Below are 15,592 nucleotides of genomic sequence, written 5' to 3' on the forward strand. Positions count from 1 at the left end.
ATCCAACTTGTGCTTATTAAATGGTAAAGGGACTTGTTTGGACAGACACGGAGAAAAGCAATGTGTACATTTAGCAAATTAGAGGCTAGGCTGTTGAAAAGTGGAATTGGGATGGGCGTTCTCGTACAAGGCCTATTTTAAACCATGTTGGTACAAAGGCCAGTGGATGCAGGACATCGGAAATTGATATATCTGAAATGAATACATTTGCTAAGATATAGTTAATTGAATGTGATAATTGATTTAAGGAGCTGAATACCTTTATTTTCTTCCTCGAGGAAACACCCAGTGATTCTATTCATTGTCACAAGGCAATAGAATGCAATTGTGTTTTCAACGCCACAATAATTTAAAAAAAATTAAATGTATATCTGTTGTTCTGAATTATATTTTATGTTCAATTTTCCACAAGGCAGAGAAGTAAATGTGGTTTTAATGTTTTGTAGAATACAATCCTGAGGAACTGCAGTCAAGAGTGTCAACGTAGTAGAAAGGTATACATGAATATTCATAATCTTTCCAAAACATTTAGGAACCCAAGAATCCCATTCTCCAGCACCCTTATTCTTCTCACAGCAAGGAATGATAAAATCTATTCTTAACTTTTAATATACTTTGCTTATGCTTGAACTCTCAGCTCCACTTCCCAATGGAATTATACTGTACAAGGAATATTTTCAATATCCTATGAACGTGTTGTAAAAGTTCAATATGAAGTTGGCAAGCCTTAATAGGGCGTGCTTCGATGGAAGGAAAAACAAGGCTTTTGAGTAAAATGTGAGATTGATGTGGGATATTTTCCGGACTAGCAGTAAACAAATTACCAGTAAAATTTGTTCTGCATTACTCCTGTAATGTAATCATTCTAGTTTTGGCAGCGATAAAGAGATAAAATATGTTAAACGGGAGATGTGGTGAAAGAATGAAAGAGGAACAACCATAATGTTCTACAATTTCTGATCAGTAAGTGCGGGAAAGTAAAATAAAAAAAGCTTCACTCAGTCTTGTTAATTTAATCCTATTTATTCCAGAATTTTGAATACCATGGTAGAGATTGTGAATGAGTAACTGAAAGAGACAACTGAAATCTTTCTCTTTTCCTTACCTAAGTGCTCGGATAAAGCACCAGGGAAGCAGTCTAAAGAATCTAGTCCTGATGAAGAAATAGCAAAAGGAAAGTTCTCACTGCTTGTGAGGTTCCAATAGCTCAGTGGTTAGAGCACTGATCTTGAAAACCAAAGGTTGTGGGTTAAATCCTTGCTGGGGCTTCATTTCTGTGAGGGGTGCTGGACAAAGTGGTGATTCTTTGTTTTCTTTATGGTAGGTAAAGTTATAGAATTTCATGTATTATGTTACATCTAAATGTAGATGTACAAGTTGTTGCTCTGAGATGGCCAGAGTACAGATTTCGTTCTGACATTCAGACACAAAACTGATCGGGGGGTGGGAGGGGGGGGCAATGATCGATATGTAAGGGCAGAAGGAGTTGCCCCATTGATTAGAGCCCATTAGCACTTACATCTATTGTAATCAAATGATTTGAAAGGTTGGTCATGGCCAGAATTAACTTGTACCTGTACCCACTTTAATTTGCCTACCACCACAATCGTTCCTCACCAGATGCAATCTTGCAGGCTCTCCACTCAGCCCTGAAGTACCTGGACAACAGCAAGATATACATCAGGCTGCTTTCCATCGATTACAGCTCAGCTTTCAACATTGTCATCACCTCAGAACTGGCCAGCAAGCTTCAAAATCTGGGCTTCTATGCCTCCCTCTGCAATTGGATCCTTGACTTTCATAAGAAGAACACAGTCAGTCAGATCGGTAACAAGGACTCCTACTCACTGACAATCGACCCAAGCATACCTCATGAATGTGGGCTTAGCCCACTGCTCTACTCTCTCTAGACCCATGACTGAGGTTGGGCACAATTCAAATGCTATTACAAATTTGCTGATTGCATTATGGTTTTTAGCAGAACAAATGGCAGTGGGGAAGGGTTCAGGAGTGAGATAGATCAACTAGTTGAGTGGTGTCACAACAACAACCTTGCACTCAGAGCTGGTAAAATTAAGGATTGTGGACTTCAGGAAGGGGAAATCAGGAGAAAATGAACCAGTCCTCATTGAGGAGTCAGCAGTAGAGAGGGCAAAGAACTTCAAATTCTTGGGTTTGAACACCTCTGAACATCTGTTTGCGAGCCATCATGTTGATGTAATTTTGAAGAAGGCTCACCAGCAGCTATATTTTGTTAGGAGTTTGTAAAGATTTGGTATGTCACCAAAGACTTCCAAATTTCTACAGGTATAGAGCATTCTGACTGGTTGAATGACTGTCTGATAGGTAGGTGCCAATGCACAGCGCCATCATGGGGAGTAGTCTTCACTCCATTAATAGATGGTGTTTCAAGAAAGCAGCGTCTATCATTAAGGTCCCTCATCACCCAGGCCATGCAGCCTTCTCTCTCATGATCCCATCAGGAAGGAAATACAGGAGCCTGAAGACGAACACCCAACGTTACCAAAACAGTTTCTTCCCCTCCACCATAAGATCTCTAAATGGACCATGAACCACAGACACTAGCTCAATTTTTTGGGCGGGCATGAATTATTTATTTTCAAGTAGTGAATTTATGGAAATGCAATTCATAGCAATTTTGGCACGTGTAATGTACAATCCTGCTGCTGCAAAACCATGATATGTGTTCCTGTCAATGAACCTGATTCTGATTTTGCTCCCTTTGTTTTAGAGATCCATTTAAGTTGACTGCATTGGCAAAGGTCTTTGCAATATATGTAGTAAACTGAGATGATCAATTCCCCCCCACCCCATTCTATCCTATAAGTATCCATGTCTGGTATTATTTGTGATATATTTTGTGATATGCACATTATAAAGCATAAGACAGTTTGAATAGCACCTTAGAATATCACATTGCATCTCACTTGTGTTGGTCTGTTCGTTCTGCAGCTAACTTTGTAAGGATTTAAGAACTCAATGACCTTCAAGCAGGTCATACTCACAACAAAAATAAAATAACAAAGAATAGCAGCCGTCAAAGGCAACAAAGTGAGTGAGAATATCATGACCACATGACTGAGTCAGTGGAACAAGCCTAAGACCCTAACGGTTAACTACATTAAGTTTGATTTGTGGAATCAGGGAGTCATGCAGCACAGAAACAGGCCATTTGACCCACGGTGTCCATGCTAATCATCCATTGCCCATTTATTTTAATCCCATTTACTTTATCTGTACTTTTTCTTCGTCTCGTCAATGCCCGTGCTCATCCAGCTATTTTTCCACATTGTAAGAGTACCTGCTTCCACCAGGCCTTGAGGACTGTGTCCCAGATTCCATTCTTCCTGAAGGGCCCTCTAAACATCTTCACCCTCTTCCTAAACTTGTGGTGCTATTATTGGGCATATATGCTGGCTGTCAAAAAAATAAACTGCACCCAGCATGAACATGTAAACAGATAATGAATGTAAACAAACTGACTGTGCAATACAGGGAGAGCAAAGAAAATCAATAAAATGCACAAGTAAGAGTCGATAAATGAGTCCCTGATTGAGTCTGATGGTGGAGGGGTAGTAGATGTTTCTGAACCTGATGGTGTGAGTCTTGTGGCACCTGCACCACTTTTCTGACAGCAGCGAGAACGGAGCCTGTGCTGGGTGGGGTGAATCCTTGATGATTGCTGCTGCTCTCTGATGGCAGCGTTCCCTGCTAATGTTCTCGATGGTGGGGGGGGGGCTTTGCCTGTAATGTCCTGGGATTTGTCCACCATCTGTTGAAGGGCTTTACATTCAGGGGTATCAGTGTTCCCAGACCAGACCATACCTAGAGCCAGGTCGCAGGCATTTAAGTCCAGAGATCCAGATCAGTTCAGCAGGAGCAGGTATGACCCATGGAAAGCTATCTCCCGGGCCAAGTGGAGATACGGAGGAAAATGGAAACAGCTATGGCAGGGCATAAATGCCATAACCTGTTACAAAATCAAATCCAGTAAAGTGGCAGATGGAAAAGCTTCTCTCCCAGAGGAACTCAATGACTTCTACTCCCAATTTGACGACAGTAACAGTGAAGAATCACCCATCGGCATCCCTATGTCCCCAGATGGTCCCATCCTGGTCATATCTGAGGATGACGTGTGTGTTGACTTCAGGAGAGTGAATCCGCAGAAAACACCCAGCCTGGATGAGCATCAAAGATCTGTGCTGACCAACTTACCAAGACATTCACGGATATCTTCATTATCTCACTCCAGCAGGGCATGATACCCATCTGTATCAAACAGGCATCAATTATACTGTTGCCCAAGAAGAATGTAGTTAACTGCCTTAATGACTATCAACTAGTAGCACTTACATCAACAATGATGAAGTGTTTTGAAGGGCTGGTGATGAAGCAGATCAGCTCCTGTCTGAGTGGTGACATGGATCCATTCCAGTTCACATCATAAAATAGGTTTATGGCAGATGCCATCTCACTGGCCCTGGAACATTTGGTCAGCAAAGATGCATACGTTAGGATGCTCTTTATCAACTACAGTTCAGCATTTAACACCATCATCCCCTCAAAACTGATCAGCAAACTGCAAGACCTAGGAGTTAACACTCCATTGTGTAATTAGATCATGGATTTCCTCACCTCCAAACCACAAAGAGTTGATTGATAAGAACTTCTCCTCCACAATCTCCATCAGTACCAGAGCATCACAGGGCTGTGTTCTTAGCCCCCTGTTCTACTCACTTTACACCTACGACTGTGTAGCCTGGTATGACAATAACACCATCTACAAATTTGCTGACAATATCATGATAGGAAGAGGATGAGTCTGCATATAGGATGGAGATTGAAAGCTTGGCTGAATGATGCCCCAACAGCAACCCTGCACTCAATGTCACCAAAACTAAGGAGCTGATTGCTGACTTCAGGAAAGGAGAGCCAGAGGTATACAATCCAGTCATTACTAGAGGATCAGAGAAGGAGAGGGCAAGCAAATTTAGGTTCTTGGGAGTCACTATCTCAGAGGACCTTTCTTGGACCCAACACACCAATGGCATTGTGAAGAAAGCACGTCAGTGCCTCTACTTCCTCAGGAGTTTGGTATATCACCAGAAACCATGGCTAATTTCTACAGAGGCGTGGTGGAAAGTGTGCTGACCAGCTGCAACACAGTCTAGTAAGGGAACACCAATATTCCTGAGTATTAAGCCCTTCAAAAGGTAGTGGACACAGCCCAGAACATTACAGGCAAAACCCTCCTCACTATTGAGTACATCTACAGGGAATGCTGCCATCAGAGGGTAGCAGCAATCATCAAAGACCCACACCACCCAGCACAAGCTTCACACCACCCAGCACAAGCTTCACACCACCCAGCACAAGCTCTGTTCTCACTGCTGCCATCAGGAAAAAGTTATCAGTGCCACAAGACTCGCACCACCAGGTTCAGGAATAGCTGCTACCCCTCCACCATCAGACTCCTCAACTACAAACTCGATCATTTAAGGACTCTTACTCGTGACCTTTATTGATTTTCTTTTGTTCTCTTGTTCAGTTTGTTTAGATTCATTATCTGCTTACTGTTCTTTATTTCTTCACATGTTTACGCTGTGTACAGATTACTTTTGCAGTTCCAATTAGTGGTAATTCTGCTGCACCCACAGGAAAAAAGAATCTCCGGGTTGTATGTGATGTCATGTATATACTCTGACAATAAATGATGAAATCTGATATCTGAAGTCTAATAGCTGTCAAAGTGGGAGATAATGTGAAGTAACTATTCAGATAGAGATAGACAACAGACTCGCCAAGGCAAATAGCGCCTTTGGAAGACTACACAAAAGAGTCTGGAAAAACAACCAACTGAAAAACCTCACAAAGATAAGCGTATACAGAGCCGTTGTCATACCCACACTCCTGTTCGGCTCCGAATCATGGGTCCTCTACCGGCACCACCTATGGCTCCTAGAACGCTTCCACCAGCGTTGTCTCCGCTCCATCCTCAACATCCATTGGAGCGCTCACACCCCTAACGTCGAGGTACTCGAGATGGCAGAGGTCGACAGCATCGAGTCCACGCTGCTGAAGATCCAGCTGCGCTGGATGGGTCACGTCTCCAGAATGGAGGACCATCGCCTTCCCAAGATCGTATTATATGGCGAGCTCTCCACTGGCCACCGTGACAGAGGTGCACCAAAGAAAAGGTACAAGGACTGCCTAAAGAAATCTCTTGGTGCCTGCCACATTGACCACCGCCAGTGGGCTGATAACGCCTCAAACCGTGCATCTTGGCGCCTCACAGTTTGGCGGGCAGCAGCCTCCTTTGAAGAAGACCGCAGAGCCCACCTCACTGACAAAAGGCAAAGGAGGAAAAACCCAACACCCAACCCCAACCAACCAATTTTCCCTTGCAACCGCTGCAATCGTGTCTGCCTGTCCCGCATCGGACTGGTCAGCCACAAATGAGCCTGCAGCTGACGTGGACTTTTTACCCCCTCCATAAATCTTCGTCCGCGAAGCCAAGCCAAAGAAAGAACTATTCAGCACCAACCACACTATGTTAGAAATCTCAGCAGTTAGTCAAGGCATTGGAGTTTGAATATTGAACAAATGAAGACATCTTTCAAGGGGAAGAGCAGAATCAAAATTGTGCAGAGGATGAAAATGGCCAGAATGAGCCATGTGTCAATGCAGCAAGGCAATCCTGTTTGTAGAAACATGACCAAATATTTAGGCAATTTCAACAAACATACTTGAAGGACAATTTGGTGAACAGAAACAAAAGAAACAAGTCCCAGTACTGGAAGTTATGAATAGTTGTGAGGCTGAAAACCTGTATCAAGAACCCAAGAGAGATGATCAGTGGTTCATAATCATTCCAAAAAAATCTATTGCAGCATTGCAATTTGGTGTGTTTTTGAATTGTTTCCTTGCAGCTGGCATCCAAGGAAATCATCCTTAAACTTTACAGGAACTTCGGTTGATGCGGAATGTTAGTGTGATTGCTATTAGGGGCCAATAGTAGGAGCAATGGCAATAGCTCCAATTTTGAGGGCAGGTCATTTGAAGGTGAGTGACACAGAATGCAGGTCTGGCAGAAAGCTCTGCTACCATTGCAATCTGAATCATTCATAGTATGCAATTTCAAACAAGTAAGATACTTTAATTGTAGAAAACAAAGGGGCATAGCTTTGAGATGCAGGGCTTAGCAGGGTACAGTGAGCCAAATATGGTCATTAATATAACCAAATTTAAAAAAAAAATTGGGGTAAGTTGTTGAAGGTGAGCCTTGAGGACGGAGAGCAATGAATGAAATTGCACATAGATCATTAGTGGTGGAATTAAAAATAAACAAGGCAGCTGCTGAATTCTCAAAGAGGGGAAATAATAAAATCAGAAGGTAAGATAAGAAATTTTACAAAGTGTTTTTAGCAAGCAGCACATTAAAGTGGAGAACAAGTTCGAGAAAAAACCTGAGAATATTAGGACCATGGAAAGCGCTGTCGATCATTGCTGGCGAAAAGGCAGGGTTACCAATTATAGTGACTGATTATGTGAACTGACCAACTCTCTTAGGGGTAGGTTGGCTGAAAGTATTGAGGATGGATTGGATAAATGCATTGACTCTGAATATGCCAATGCATTATGTAATGAAACAGATGGAACAATATGAATACATGTTTAAATATTAATTTTAGGGCATTTGAGGGCAACTCGTATGCACTCAATCAGATGACAAGCTGGTCTTTTGTTAACCATTGTTACCCCACACATTGAAAGCTCCAGTGAAAGAGTTTTACAGGGTAATACTGACGATACTGAGAGTCATCGGGTAACATTGATCACGGCCATACTTAAAACAGATGAAATTGTAGGCACTTTGGAGATCATATTAGGTCCTTAATAGAACAGTGAATAATAAATGATGACCTCTTCCAATGCTTTCAGATTTATATATTGAATTGGTAAGGGCCAGAATCATTCATAAGGTAGACCTGACTGATGTCGAGGTCTGACTGAATATAGATGAGGAAAACCAATTGCACTTTACAGTTAACACTCAATGTGTTTTATTTGCAGACAAAGCTACCAATATATAGGATAAAAGGTCCACCAGATACATTCTCAGGGGCTATAATTAAGGTGTTGCAAGAACCAGCATTGTTGGAGCTAAAAGAATGAAACAATAAGTACAATTGCCAAAGATTTGGGGATCTGTTCACACAATTTCATTGCCATAAAAATTGAACAGAAAGTCTGCAAGTCATTAAAATAGGCCACAGTCAGCTGAAGAGAAAGTTGAGGTCACCACCTGAATTAGAAAAGCTGCTAATAAGAGATTGAAAACTTTGCTGAATGGTGCAACCACAACAACCTCATTCTCAACGTCACCAAACACCACGCTGATTATTGACTTCAGGAAGGGAAAACCAGTGGTGTATGATCCAGTGATCATTGGGGGATACCAGTGGCAGAGAGAGGGTGAGAACATATAAGTTCTTAGGAGTCACTAATTCTGAGCATCTTTCCTGGACCCAACACACAAATGGCCTCGTGAAGAAAGCATGTCAGCGCCTCTACTTCCACACGAGTTTGTGGAGGTTTGGTATGACATTGGACTTCCTGGCAGATTTCTACAGATGTGTGGTGGGAAGTGTGCTGACCGGCTACATCACGGTCTAGTATGGGGACCACCAATACCCCTCAGCATAAAGCCCTGCAAAAGGTAGTGGATACAGCCCAGGACATCACAGGTAAACCCATCCCCATTTTCAAGAACATCTACAGGGAACACTACCATTGGAGAGCAGCAGCAGGTATCAATGATACACACCATCCAGCACATGCTCAGTTCTCGCTGCTACCATCAGGAAAGAGAAACAAGTGCCACAAGATTCACACCACCCAAGTTTTTCAGGAACAGCAGGCTATCATTTCCTCATCAGTCTTCTCAACAACAAACTCAATCAGGGACTTACTTGAGGGCTTATTTTTGGATATGGATGTCCTCCCTTTTGCCTTCACGTTAGCCCTAACCTCTCTTATTGCCCTCATTGGTGCCATTTTTCCATTCATAATTTTCCTTTTTCTTGGAATATATCTATCCTGCATTTTATTTCTTGTAGAAACATCATCCAATTCTGCTCTGCCGTCCCTCCATTCCAGTCAACTCAGGGCAGTTCCTCTCTCATAGCTCTGTAATTTCCTTTGTTCCACTGAAATATTGACACACCTGATAACACCTTTTCCTTTACAAATTTGAAACTGAACTCTATCATGTTATGATCACTGCTTCCTAAGGGTTCCATTACCTTTAATTTCCTTGAAAAGATATCAATAAGATTGAAAGGATGCAAAGAACATTTACTATGATCTTGCTGGGACTTCAGGAACCGAGTTACAGGAATAAACATGTTATGACTTTATTCCCTGGAGCATAGAAGAATGAGGGAAGATTTAATAGAGGTTTACAAAATTATGAGGTGTATGTGTAGAATAAATGCAAGTAGGCTTTTTTCCACTGAGGTTAGATGTGATACAAACCAGAGAACATGGGTTATGGATGGAAGGGGAAAGTTTAGAGGAACTTCTTCACACGGAGGGTGGTGGGAGTGTGGAACAAGCTGCCAGCTGAAATGGTGAATGTGGGGTCAATTTTCATATTTAAGAAAGGATTTCAACAGCTACACGGATGGGAGAAGTATGCAGGGCTCTCGACTGGGTGCACATTGGTGGGATAAGTTAGAATAATAATTTGACAGAGACTAGGAGAACCTGTTTTCTGTGATATAATGTTCTATAGTTGTATGGTTCTATGGAAAGGACTTGAACTTGTTTCTCCAAATCATTAACATCAAATGCTAGATTATATGTCCACCAATATCACCTCTGTTCACTAGCCCATCAAGAAAGTAAGAAAATGATACAAGTTTCTCGAGTCTGATTGCTTGAAGCGACTCTTAGTCGACTGTATGAATTGGCAGAAATTAGCCAGTTGAAGAACTGAACTGGTAGCAAAGAATTAGGTCATGTCCTCCTTGCTCATATTGGTCTGGATTCACAACTGAAGGCCAGTTAGTCAGTCAGTCAAGGTACAAAGGAATGCTAGATACCAGTCTGAGTTAGATTCTTCAGGAAATTTCAAATGTTCTTGAAAAATTATGATAGAGCTACACATAGTGATCTCTAAGTGATTGTTCCAATTATTGATACAACATTTTGAAACCAAAGTTATTGAAGATTTTGTTGAAAATTAATTCTTCCCAAAGCAGCAAATGGAAAACATTTATGTAAAAAGCAACTTCAGAATTTACCATTCCCAGTAAATAAATATAGAATTTCATTTGGCACTTTTTAATGCAATTGGTTCTGTTTTCTGATCAAAGGTCACTTGGAGCAGGTCATGTTCTGTCCACTTCAGCTGAATAAACAAAGCAAATTCATTTGAGAAATGAGCGCATGAACATTTGTTTTAAGACAGCCGCACAGTCTAGTAGTTTGTACTTAAGTTACCACTGTTGCTAAACGTGTCTGTTCTTGTTTGAACTTCTACAGTGAGTGTATGGGCAAACCATGCAAATATTGACCTGTGCCTGCTATTTGAATAGCCATGACAATGGAGTTCTCACTGAGTGCTTGAAGGGAATTGTATGGCCATTTAATACTCAGAACTCCATTCTTTAAAGTTGATTCTAATGTTGTGGCAAAACCCCAATGCTGGTGAAACTCAGCAGGTCAAACAGTTTACTTTATAAGATAAAGATGCACAAGGGCTTAAGCCCTTCATTGAGGTATGGACAAAATGTGGGCAAGTGCCCAAACAAAATCATTGGGGGAGGGGGGGTGTAGTGCCAATAGTGTTCAGATACTTGCCCACATTTCGTTCGTACCTTGATGAAGGGCTCAAGCCCTTAACATTGGTCATGAATCTTTATCTTTGCAGTGTAAAGTACATTGTTTGACCTGCTGAGTTTCTCCAGCATTGTGTGTTTACTCCAACCACAGTGTCTGCACACTTTCAGGTTCTACTAACGTTACAGCAGTCAGGTTAGCAGAGAATTACCTAAAAAGCAGCAGTGCAGTCAATTACAGATATAATGCATGTACTCTGGATAAGAATAACAATTGCAATACTGAGTTCTTCTAGACCAATTGACCATTTTACCTGATACTGACAGTGTGATTTCCCATTTTCGCTCCGTCTTCTGGGAAGAGGTGGCAGAAAACAGAAAGATTTTACTATTGTCAGAGGAACATTCATAGATAATCAAAGTGTAGAAAGAAAACTAATTAGTCATAAATTTCCTATTCACAGCTGCACATACTCTGTAGAACTCCAGTCAATAGTACCATCTCCCTAGACTGCTGAGTTGAAGTGAATTTATACCACCCTGTATCACAAGTTCCCAGGATCACTTGATCTCTATTGTCCAATCAGCTTTCTGCTGATCTGAACTTTTCAAATCCAACTGCTTGAGTCACCTGACTCCAATTGCCAGGTGCAGCCTTCAGATAAAACCCCTGTTGAAGTCTGCTATAAAGGAATCACAGTGATAATCTAACACATCTGAAATCCAGGAGGTACTATCTTTCCAATGAATGATGAGATTTAGATTGATTCAGAGGGGAAAACTCTAAATTGCCATGATTTAGAGCAATATTTCCTACTCTTTCCATATTGCTTAAGGCAAACTATAAATGTCTGTCAAGAAGCTGAAAACCAAGTAAATAGTGTTATATTTATGCTGTACTCCCAATGACTGCACTGTGTTCATTTCAAAATGAACACATAGTTCACACAAAAGCTTTTTTTTTAATAGGGCCTGAAGCAATCTCTCAATTTCCAAGATAAACACCAAGACTAAGAACTTAGAGCTTGCAAATAGGTTACCACTTAAATTGAGCTTTATGACTTAAGTTAAGCTGCAAGCTATGAAATAACCTGATCATATTGCAGAATAATGTCATTATTATCTTGGTATTATTAAAAAGTCTCTAGGCTAGTATTGTTAAAAGCCACTGTGTTCTCACACTTGCCCTCACATACTGCTTTTGTAAAAATATGAAATGATGTTTATTTAAATATTGCCCAGATTATCTCATGAATAATTGCTTAATTTCATAAAGTATTTAATTGTTTAAAACCTCTCATGTTGAAAGATTTTGGATAAATGCTATTTATTATTATACATTCCCCAGAGTTATCCGTCCCTCAACTAGCAAAGCTGCTTCAAATGGATAACGTGATATCCATTCAGGAGAATAGACAAGCACAATCTTTTCAAGCTGTTGTGGTTACTACAGAGTTGATATTTTGATGTTGAATTTAGAGGCCATTTGTGGACCTTGTATGAATCGTGAAATATGCTCAGGGGAGCAACAATTAAATAGAGGTGACACGTGATACAACGATCGTCAAAATGCATGATCCTGCACACCATCTTTTACATGTGGGCTGAAGAATTTGTTTCCTTTGCTATTCTGGAGTAAGTCTGAATAAAGTTTATTTGATCAAGTCCTGCTTATAATTTGTCACAACTTTCTCCAGCAATGAAATCATGGATCATATCCTGTTACCGAATATTGACAACTGAATATAATTATTTACTTGTGTGGCCGATACCTTGGGCAAATTTAGTAACATATTGCATGGGTTTTTTTTGTTGTTCTTCATGTATTTCTACAAGAAAGATATTTAACTGGTTCAGCCTTCATTGCGAAAGTGAATCAAGGAAAGGCTGGCAAGAACATCAAGCCTTTCGCCAAAGGCTTGATGGGAAGTGGGTCTCAAATGTAGTAATGGCTGGAGCACTGAAAACATGGAAACATGTCCATTGCTGAACACCAATATTGTTCCAAAGTTTTACTTTCAAACTGCATTTCAAGAACACGATTTGTGCGCAGTTCAATAAGATCTTCCTTCCGCTCTTCATCATTCGACATATCACACACCGAGAGCAGTTCAGTTTATACAAATGTTTATTACAAATTCAAAAGCTGATTTCAAACTACAATATGCAAGCCCTTCCCAATTACACTTATCATGCACAAAATCAGTGAACCGGTGTGGACTCGAAAGGCCAACATGGCCTGTTTCCGCTCCGTAAATGGTTATATAGTTATATGGTTATAACTAAATTGGGACTGTATAAATTTTGGTGAACATTATAACAATATTTATTATTGTTATTCCAATGTTAGGCACTTAAGTCTGCACCATTTATAAATGTTCCATAAGTTTAGTTATAGATTTTGTCACAGGATTCCTATTCTTGTAATGTACCAGGTCAAAAATTAGATCATCTGAATATGACTTTATAAATGCTCTTATCCAGACTTCTTTCATCCTGAAACCACATCTGCTTTTCCTAAGATTCATTTTTATTTATTTTTAATTTTAAATTCAAGCACCACATTGGCCTCATCACTTCTGGTTTGCAAAGGGCCTGTACCTTAATCTGCTCATCTAAATAAATAAAAAAATATGAATACCAGAGAATCCTTAATATGTGTTCACTCAGAAAAAAACTAAAATGAAATGTTTTGTTTTTTTTCCCAGCAACAGGATTTTCCTGTTTTATATGTTTAAAAATGGGAATGAAATTTCATTACACAATGTGCATGGCTGAAGATTGTCTCATTGTGTGCAATAATCAAACATTCTGTGTAAACTTTCAAGGCAAACTAAGAGCCCTGTCATTAGAATGCACCCTGCGAGCTTTTCAAGGCTTCTTATGAATGTAAAAATATTCTGTTTTATGATTGTAGGAAAACACATGCATATTTATTCCCATGGTAAGAACTCTAAGTAAAAATTGCTTCTTTTGGAATGTATTGACATTTCACCTATCACTGAACATATATTGAGTGGTTGTGTGGAAGCCAAAACATTACTGACTGCCATCATAATCTGCACATTTTATGACCCATATAATTGTAGTCCTTTTTTTTTAATGTGTGCCATTTTTCCATTCTCTAATTCTCTACCAAATAGGCCAGGAAACCCACACATCATCTCCATCTCCGTGCCTGCTTCGATAACCTAGACCCCCCATTATAACACCACCTCCTGCTTTAAACCTTCTTCCTCTTCCTGTGCATTTCATTCCAGCCTTCTGCCTGCTCTGGCTTTACATTTCCAACTGAGACATAAATAATCTCAACTTCACCATCTATTCTAATCGCAACCCCTCGAATGCTCTGCCTTCCACTCTATCCATTCCAATCCCTACCTCACTATCAAACCTGCAGTCAAGGGTGGAACTGTTGTGGTTTAGTGCACTGAAGCCAGAAGCCCAATTCACAGACACCTCCTCTTACCTATCCCTTCAACAAGACCCCACCAAAACTCATCAAATCACCATCTCACGCATTACCTCTAAACTCATCACTTCCTATCATCTCCCTTCCGTGCCCAATAGCCTCATTATTTCCCAACTCTGCACTGCCCTGATCTATTTCCTAGCTAAGATCCACAAACCTATTTGTCCCAGTATACCCATTATTTCTGCATGCTCCAGTCCCACCAAACTGATATTATCTTACCTTGACATTTTTTGTCCCCCTGTTCTAGTTCCTCCCCACCTACATCCATGATACTTCACGTGCCCTCCATTACTTCAACATCTTCAAGTTCCTTAGGCTCAACTGCATCATCTTCACCATGGACATCTAATCTCTATACTTGTCCACCCCTATATTGAAGGCCTCAAAGCCCTTTGTTTCTTCCTCAACAACAGACCTAACAATCTCCTTCCACCACCACCCTCCTCCAGCTGGAAGAATGTCCTTACCTTCAATAGCTTCTCCTTTGACTCATTCCACTTTCTCTCAGTCAAAGGAGGTGTACATGCGTACCTGCATGGGCCCCTCTATCCCTTTCTTTTTGTTGGCTACAAGACTACACAGGCAAGGCCCATCAACTCTTCTTCTGTTTCACTGATGACTACTTTGGTCCTGCCTCACGCACCCATGATGAGCTTGTCAAGTTTATCCACTTTGTTGCCAACATTCACCCCAACCTTAAATTCACTTGGTCCATCTCTAGCAACACTCTCCCCTTTCTTGATCTCTCTGTTTCCATTTTAGGAGACAAACTCTTGACAGACATTTTCTACAAGCCCATCATCTCCCTCAACTACCATACCTCAACTACACCTCTTCACACACTGTCCCCTTTAAGGATTCCATTCCTTTCTCGCAATTCTTTCATCTCCTTTGTATCTTCTAGCAGGATGAAGTTCCATTCAAGATCATCCGAGATGTCCTCTTTCTTCAAAAAAGTGTGGCTTCCTCTCTACTTCCGTCAACTAGGCCCTCACCTTCATATCCTTCATTACCAGCACATCTACCATGGGCCCCTCCATCCCCATGCACAACAAGAACAGGATTTCCTTGCCCTCACCTACCATCCCACTAGCTTCTGCATTCAACATATCATCCTCGGTGCCAGTGTGACAGAGGGCTCTCTGATCTACGGGCTGTTCCGAGGGACACACTGGAGTCAGATATCCAGAATTGCTGAAGACCATCAATTTGGTGAAAGATGCACTTTGGTCTGCCCGAAACCTATGGGTCT

General features: G+C 40.9%; 1 long non-coding RNA gene across 18 annotated transcripts in view; it reads left to right on the top strand.

Annotated features, from left to right (window-relative positions):
- The window catches only part of LOC138759328 (uncharacterized), a 189,310-nt gene that overhangs the window by 93,969 nt on the left and 79,749 nt on the right, over nucleotides 1-15,592 (top strand). The window contains exons 4-6 of one of the 18 annotated variants that reach the window (XR_011354747.1): nucleotides 447-494; nucleotides 1,635-1,923; nucleotides 12,214-12,564. The exons of 16 other annotated variants lie outside the window; for them this stretch is intronic. This is a non-coding gene — a long non-coding RNA (uncharacterized lncRNA). Of the gene's footprint in view, nucleotides 1-446; nucleotides 495-1,634; nucleotides 5,866-12,213; nucleotides 12,565-15,592 lie in introns of those variants that run through there. One more of the 18 variants, XR_011354745.1, reaches the window with a different exon arrangement.

This window comes from Narcine bancroftii, chromosome 3 (assembly GCF_036971445.1).
Source record: "Narcine bancroftii isolate sNarBan1 chromosome 3, sNarBan1.hap1, whole genome shotgun sequence".
Taxonomy (NCBI): Eukaryota; Metazoa; Chordata; class Chondrichthyes; order Torpediniformes; family Narcinidae; genus Narcine; species Narcine bancroftii.